Genomic DNA, 6,261 nt, shown 5'->3' with positions numbered 1-6,261 from the left:
GCTGGGATTACAGGCACATGCCACCATGCCCAGCTGATTTTTTTTGTATTTTTAGTAGAGACGGAGTTTCACCATGTTGACCAGGATGGCCTCGATCTCTTGACCTCGTGATCCACCCGCCTCGGCCTCCCAAAGTGCTGGGATTACAGGCGTGAGCCACTGCGCCCGGCTAAACACTAATTTTTAACTACGGCTACAAGTAAGATTGTTTAGCTGGCCATACACACGAGTAGTCCCAGCTGTTCAGGAGGCTGAGGCAGAAAGATGGCTTGAAGCCAGGAGTTTGGGGCTGCAGTGTGCAAGGACTGTGCCCCTGAATAGTCACTGCGCTCCAGCTTGGGCAATAGAATGACCTCGTCTCTATTAAATGAAAACATAAAAGAGAGAGAAGAAGAATCATTTAAGATAACAGAACTACTGGAATCTATAAGTGGGAAGGAGAGAGAAAACAGGAAATCAACACTTTCTACTTGCTAATACTAGCTTTGAAACGTAGAAAAAAAGTAGGTGAACAAAATTCTACATCCAAACATATGCAGCATTTGCATACTGCAAACCTAATGGAGTCCAAATTATTATTTTGAATTCAGTTATTTATATAACGTCCCTTGCAAAAAAAAAAAAAAAAAAAAAAAAAAAAGAGGGAAAGAGAAAAATAAAAAAAAAAAAAAAAAAAAGGAAGGGAAAGAGAGGAAAAAATAAGATGATTTATTTTTTCTCCTTAGCATCCTCCTTGGTCTCCTCCTTCACCTAAAGAGCTTCTAACTTTTCCGCCACTTTTGCGGTATGATCGTTATTTGCCCCATCCTGTCTTTTCTCTCTCTTCGATCTCTTTCCTGCATTCTTCAAACTTTGTTTTGAATGTCTGCGCATTCTCAGCATTCAGGACGTGGGTGGCCAGCAGCTCTGGCTTGGGGCGCCCGCCATCGCTGAAGTCAGGGTGGGCGTTCCAGACCCAGGCACGGTAGCTAATATTAGTTTTGAAATGTTTTTTAAAAAGTAGATGAACAATATTGTACATTTTGTTCATCAACTTTGGACTCCAGCTCCACCATCGGCGTGATGTAGGGTTGGCACAGATCGTCAAGGTCTTGTACCTCTGCATGAGCAAGCGGATGGTTCTTTCTCCTTCCGCTTCACGAGCGTGATATCGCCAGTGCCTCGCTACTTCCATTTTGGAAAACCGTTCTCGGCAGCTAATCGAAACCGTTTTGCCGCCATTTTAGAAAGTTCCTCTTCATCTTCCTCCAGCATTTAAAATTTCTTGCTCAGGAAGAGAAACTACTGGCTCAAAGTGAGGGTCATGGTTAGACTCGTCTGCATTCTCTTAAGTATTGTGGTCTTCCTGAGCATCCTTGGGGGCTGCAGTGGGGGCGGGGAGCACGGTGGCGGCAGCGGCGGCGGCGGCGGTGGCTCGGCTGGGTCTGGGTCAGTAGTCGCTGGCTCCACTGCCTCTCGGCGGCTATTCAGAGGCTACTCCTAGCTCCTTCCCTCCGCGTCTGGCTATGGAGTCCAAATTATGAATGGCAGAACCTTAGTTAACCACCAAGAGACTGTTTCCACTTTCATTTTAAAGATGCACAAACTGAAGCTCAAAGAAAGGAAGAGGCAGCGGTCATCAGACCATTGGAGAAGAAAATCAAATAGTCCTCTATTTCTCCCACTAAACCACGTATATTTAGGACAGGAAATGGCAAAGCCTCTTTTGAGATGTTCGTAGCAGCATTTCTCCTATGTTATTCAAACAGAAGCTCTCAAAGATTACTGCAGATTTTGAGGCTAAAGGGGTAAGTTCAGTCCTTCAGTGTAAAACACAAGACAGCAAATCTAGTGGCCACACGATCACTAGAATAATTTTGCATTATTTGGTTTTAAGAGGCTTTCAATGAATGATGCAAAGTGAAAGCCGGGTGACCATGGCGGGGGACGACAACTTGTATCCATTTTAGAAAATCAGAAACACACAGAAAATGTTTTAAATTCCTTTTTAAACTTACAGAGGTTAAAACAAAAAACAAGAGACCAAGATCTCTGGTTCTTATCTGCCAGATCCTTGATATAGACAAGGTAAGAAAAGTGTTAGGTAAACAGAGATGCAGAAGTAATTCATTAGAGCAGACTGAGGTGTCACGGAGAGGGCATTACATTTGCGCTGAACCTGGATATTCCACAAGCAGACAAGTAGGAAAGGTTTTTCAAGACCTGAAGGAAAAAGGAGAAGGAATAAGGAAGATCTCAAAGGATTTTGTAATGCCAATGCTATGTAAAAGGGTAACATGACTGGCTGTGGGGGAAAAAAGGCTAGAGAGTGCACTTTAAGAAAAAAGACTAAAGAGTGCTTACGTAGGCTTGGCAAGGTGGTTCACACCTGTAATCTCAGTACTTTGGGAGGCAGGGGTCTGTGGATCGCTTGAGCCCAGGAGTTCGAGACCAGCCTAGGAAACACAGGGAGAACCCCGTGTCTACAAAAAATTTAAGAATTAGCCAGGTACGGTGGTACACACCTGCAGTCCCGGCTATCCCATCTGAAGTGGTGGAAGGGTTGCTTGAGCCTGGGTAGTTGCAGTGAACTGTGATCCACTGCACTCCAACCTGGGCGACAGAGCAAAACCCCATCTCGAAAAAAAGAACAGCCTTATGTAAACAACCAAATGTAATACATGTACTTTTAGATCCTGATTTGAACCAAACAACTGTAAAAAAGACATTTTTGGGACAATCCAGGAAATTTAAATATGTGTAAGACATTTAATTAGGTAAGTTTCCTACCTGCAAACAGAGGAACCTGGAAAAGGTGAGCTTTTCCTCCATTTAAAATTTCACAATTCCTCAGTCAAATCCATGAATTTTTAAAGTATCCCAATCAAGAACAGATTATAATATGAATAAATAAGTTCTTTTTGAATAAAAAGAAAACAAAGGAATCAGGTACAGAGCATACAAATAAAAATGCAGTCAACTGTTGTGTCTTCTCAGAGGTCTAAACAAGTTGGGACTTATTCATCCCATATGGCATCCCTGACTGTTTACCTTCCTCTCAATTAAGACCCAGATCAGCCCAGAGATTAATGCAAAGAAATACTCTAGCTCTGAACACAGCAACAGCTCAAAGTGCTGTTAAGCAACATGTGCAGCTGAAGTAAGAAAAGATCAAAGTCGTAAAAAGCAAGTCTCAAACTTGGGGGCAGAGTAAACTGACAGGCTTTCTCCTTTGGTGCTCCTAAAAAGGTGGACCACTTGAAGGTTACTTGTTTCCATGCAGACTCTGGCTTCAGCCCTGACTTCTCTGGTGGTTTCATTTGTCCATCCAACCATCTACCTGACTTAGAGACAAAGTCAGATGACACAGGAAAAGACTTCTATCCAAAGGGAACTCAGTTCTATGTGAGAACTCTGGGAAAAGGCCTGCAAGATAAAATGCCCCCAGTGAATGTGGCATGATCTCACTGAGTCCCATCAATGGCTCCCAAGAACCTATGATATAAAGGCCCACACTCCTAAGGCCCTCCCTCTGTAACCCAGCTCCTCCTGACCTCTCCAGCTTCATTTCCCACCACTTCTCGTAAGTACCCATTACTCCAGCCATGCTAACCCACTTACTTATAGTGCAAATATTACACTAAGCTATTACACTTATTCCATTTGCCTGGAATAAGTCTTCTATTTCCTTATAGTTTCCACTCCCACTTACTAATCTTATTGGACTCAATTTAAAAATCACCTCCTCTGTAAAATATTTTAAGACTCCATTCTCCCAGCCTTAAAATCAGGCAAAGTCAAATCACACCCTCCTTCCATGCTGCCTAGAGCCCTAGAACATACAATGACAGTACTTATCAATCACGTAGTATTTTTACTTTGCAATTTTATCCTTCCTTATTAATCTCATGTACTCCAAAGAGTCAAGCCCAGGGTTCCGTCTTTGGTTTAGTATATAAAAGGCTTTCATAATACATTAAAGAAAACAGATGGCTCTGCAAGAGGTATGTGTGTTGTGTGGGTGGGGTACAGTTCTTTTGCTGAACTTCTTAATAGTGAGTGCATTCATATACTTCTTCACTTTCACATGTTCTCTTTTATCTTACCTCACAAAAGGTTTTTTTCCCCTAGAAAAGCTCTACTTCAGAGTCTCCCATGTGTCAGGCCCTATGTTTTATATATATATATTCTGATTTATAAGCTTATCTGAGACTAAATCTTCCAACAATGAAGGGCTGGTACTGGTAGTCAAAGGTTCCTGATCAATATGTCATTTGCTGGGTTCCTGCATTAGTGTAGAACATGTTGCTGACAACCTTTTGATTAACATATATAACACATGTGTCTGTCACTGGATTCCAAAATATGAGAGAAAGGACTGTGCCCCATATTTTTGCCAACCACTCTACCTCCAGCGCTTGAATATTTGTTAACTGAAGGAAGAAAGGAAAGGAGTTGCTTCAGAGAGCAGCAACATAGGAAAGGGGGAAAAATCCTTCAGGAATACAAATAGACTGCCTTAGGCCAGTCATTCCTGCAAAGCCAAAACCAGTTTCCCCAGTCCCAATTCCAACTCCAGTAAATCCTACCGGTACATCCACAGTGCTCTCCTCTAATCGAGGGATTGGCTGTAATAAATCTGACAGATCGGTTGCAAATCAGCAAGTGCAATCCTAACTGCACTAACTCTATCCCTTTCTACTCTACCAAAAATTCAACTCCCTAAGGATGGCACAAGTAAAAGAAAGGACAACAGGGGCTTATGTAGTCTTTCTTTGGGGTAGAACTTGGCTCCTGATGGCAAAGGAATCTATTTTTATCAAACAAGAAATAACACACATAATTCCAATCTGAGTGAACTACACTCAGCAACTGAGCCTTATCCTAGGTCCTGAAGTCAGGAACTGCTCCCCTGAATCTCACATCCTGATACCCAACTGCTCCCTGGGCATCTCCACTGAGATGTATCCACCATAAGCACCTCAGACAAGTCCAAACCTGTCTTCCTTTAAAAAGCCATTCCTCTTTCTAGGCTCCCTGTTCAGTGAAAGGCATCAACCACCCAAGCCAAACACCTGGCACTCTTTTTGTGACTCCCTCCTCCTCTTTGGCTATACCCACATACAACCTGTCATAAATCCTGTCTTTTCTATCCCCTCAAAGATAGCTGAACCAGCTACCCTGAAGAGGTATTTACTAATCAAAGGTGGGCTAATTTGAGCATCATTTAAAAATTATTAAATAGGGCACAGTGGCTCACACCTGTAATCCTAGCACTTTGGGAGCCTGAGGTGGGTGGACTGCTTGAGCCCAGGAGTTCAAGACCAGCCTGGGCAATATGGCAGAACCCTGTCTCTACCAAAAATACAAAAAATTAGTTGGGTGTGGTGGTGCACGCCTGTGGTCCCAGCAATTCAGGAGGTTGAGGTGGGAGGATTGTTTCTTGAGCCCAGGAGGCAGAGGTTGCAGTGAGCAGAGATCATGTCACTGCACTCCAGCATGAGTGACAGAGCAAGACCCTGTCTCGAAAAAATAATAATTTTCAAAGTGAAAAAAATTATTAAATAAAAGGGAAAAGTTAGTATTTATCCTGCCTTTCCTAGATGAATTATACCACAAGGTAATAAACAACTATGGACAAATTTATTTATAGAAGCATTCCAGCTGATAAATGAGAAATACTGGAATTAGAATAACACTATGAAATAATAGATCCTAGATACGAATCATCAAATGCAACAAGAGAGAACAAGACTTCTGATGGAAGAATTCAACACCCTCATTGAAGTAGTCTTGCCAAAAATGTTGGATCTGAAGGCTTGAAGTTGATTAAGTCTCTATATCCATCTTCTAAAATAAAAGAACTACAAAGTTCAGAATAACACATTCATCTACATTACAAGGATGTAATCAGCAACATCTGGGTGTGGTCAATTCAACAAGACAAACCACCAATGACTTAAATCAGAGGGGTAAAAAAGATGGAGGATAAATCTACAGATTAGGAAAACTTAACCTGGTAACAAAGTGAGACCTGTCTTTACAAAAAAATTGCCAGGTGTGGTGGTATATGTGCCTGTAGACCTAGCTACTTGAGAGATGGAAGTATCACTTGAGCCAGGAGTTCTAGGCTATACTGAGCTATGATCATGCCACTGTACTCCAGCCACTCCAGCCTGGGTGATAGAGCAAGAGTGAGACCTTGTCTCTTAAAAACAAAAAAAATCCAGGCCGGGCGCGGTGGCTCAAGCCTGTAATCCCAGCACTTTGGGAGGCCGAGGC

The 6,261-nt window shown here is 42.4% G+C and overlaps 1 pseudogene; it reads right to left on the bottom strand.

Annotated features, from left to right (window-relative positions):
• Positions 1-708: 708 nt before the first annotated feature.
• Positions 709-6,261, bottom strand: part of LOC108317700 — a 6,259-nt pseudogene continuing 706 nt past the window's right edge.

Source organism: Cebus imitator, unplaced genomic scaffold (assembly GCF_001604975.1).
Source record: "Cebus imitator isolate Cc_AM_T3 unplaced genomic scaffold, Cebus_imitator-1.0 Scaffold206, whole genome shotgun sequence".
Taxonomy (NCBI): domain Eukaryota; kingdom Metazoa; phylum Chordata; class Mammalia; order Primates; family Cebidae; genus Cebus; species Cebus imitator.
The sequence above is the reverse complement of the archived record's forward strand: the minus strand, read 5'-3'. Positions and strand labels throughout refer to the sequence as shown.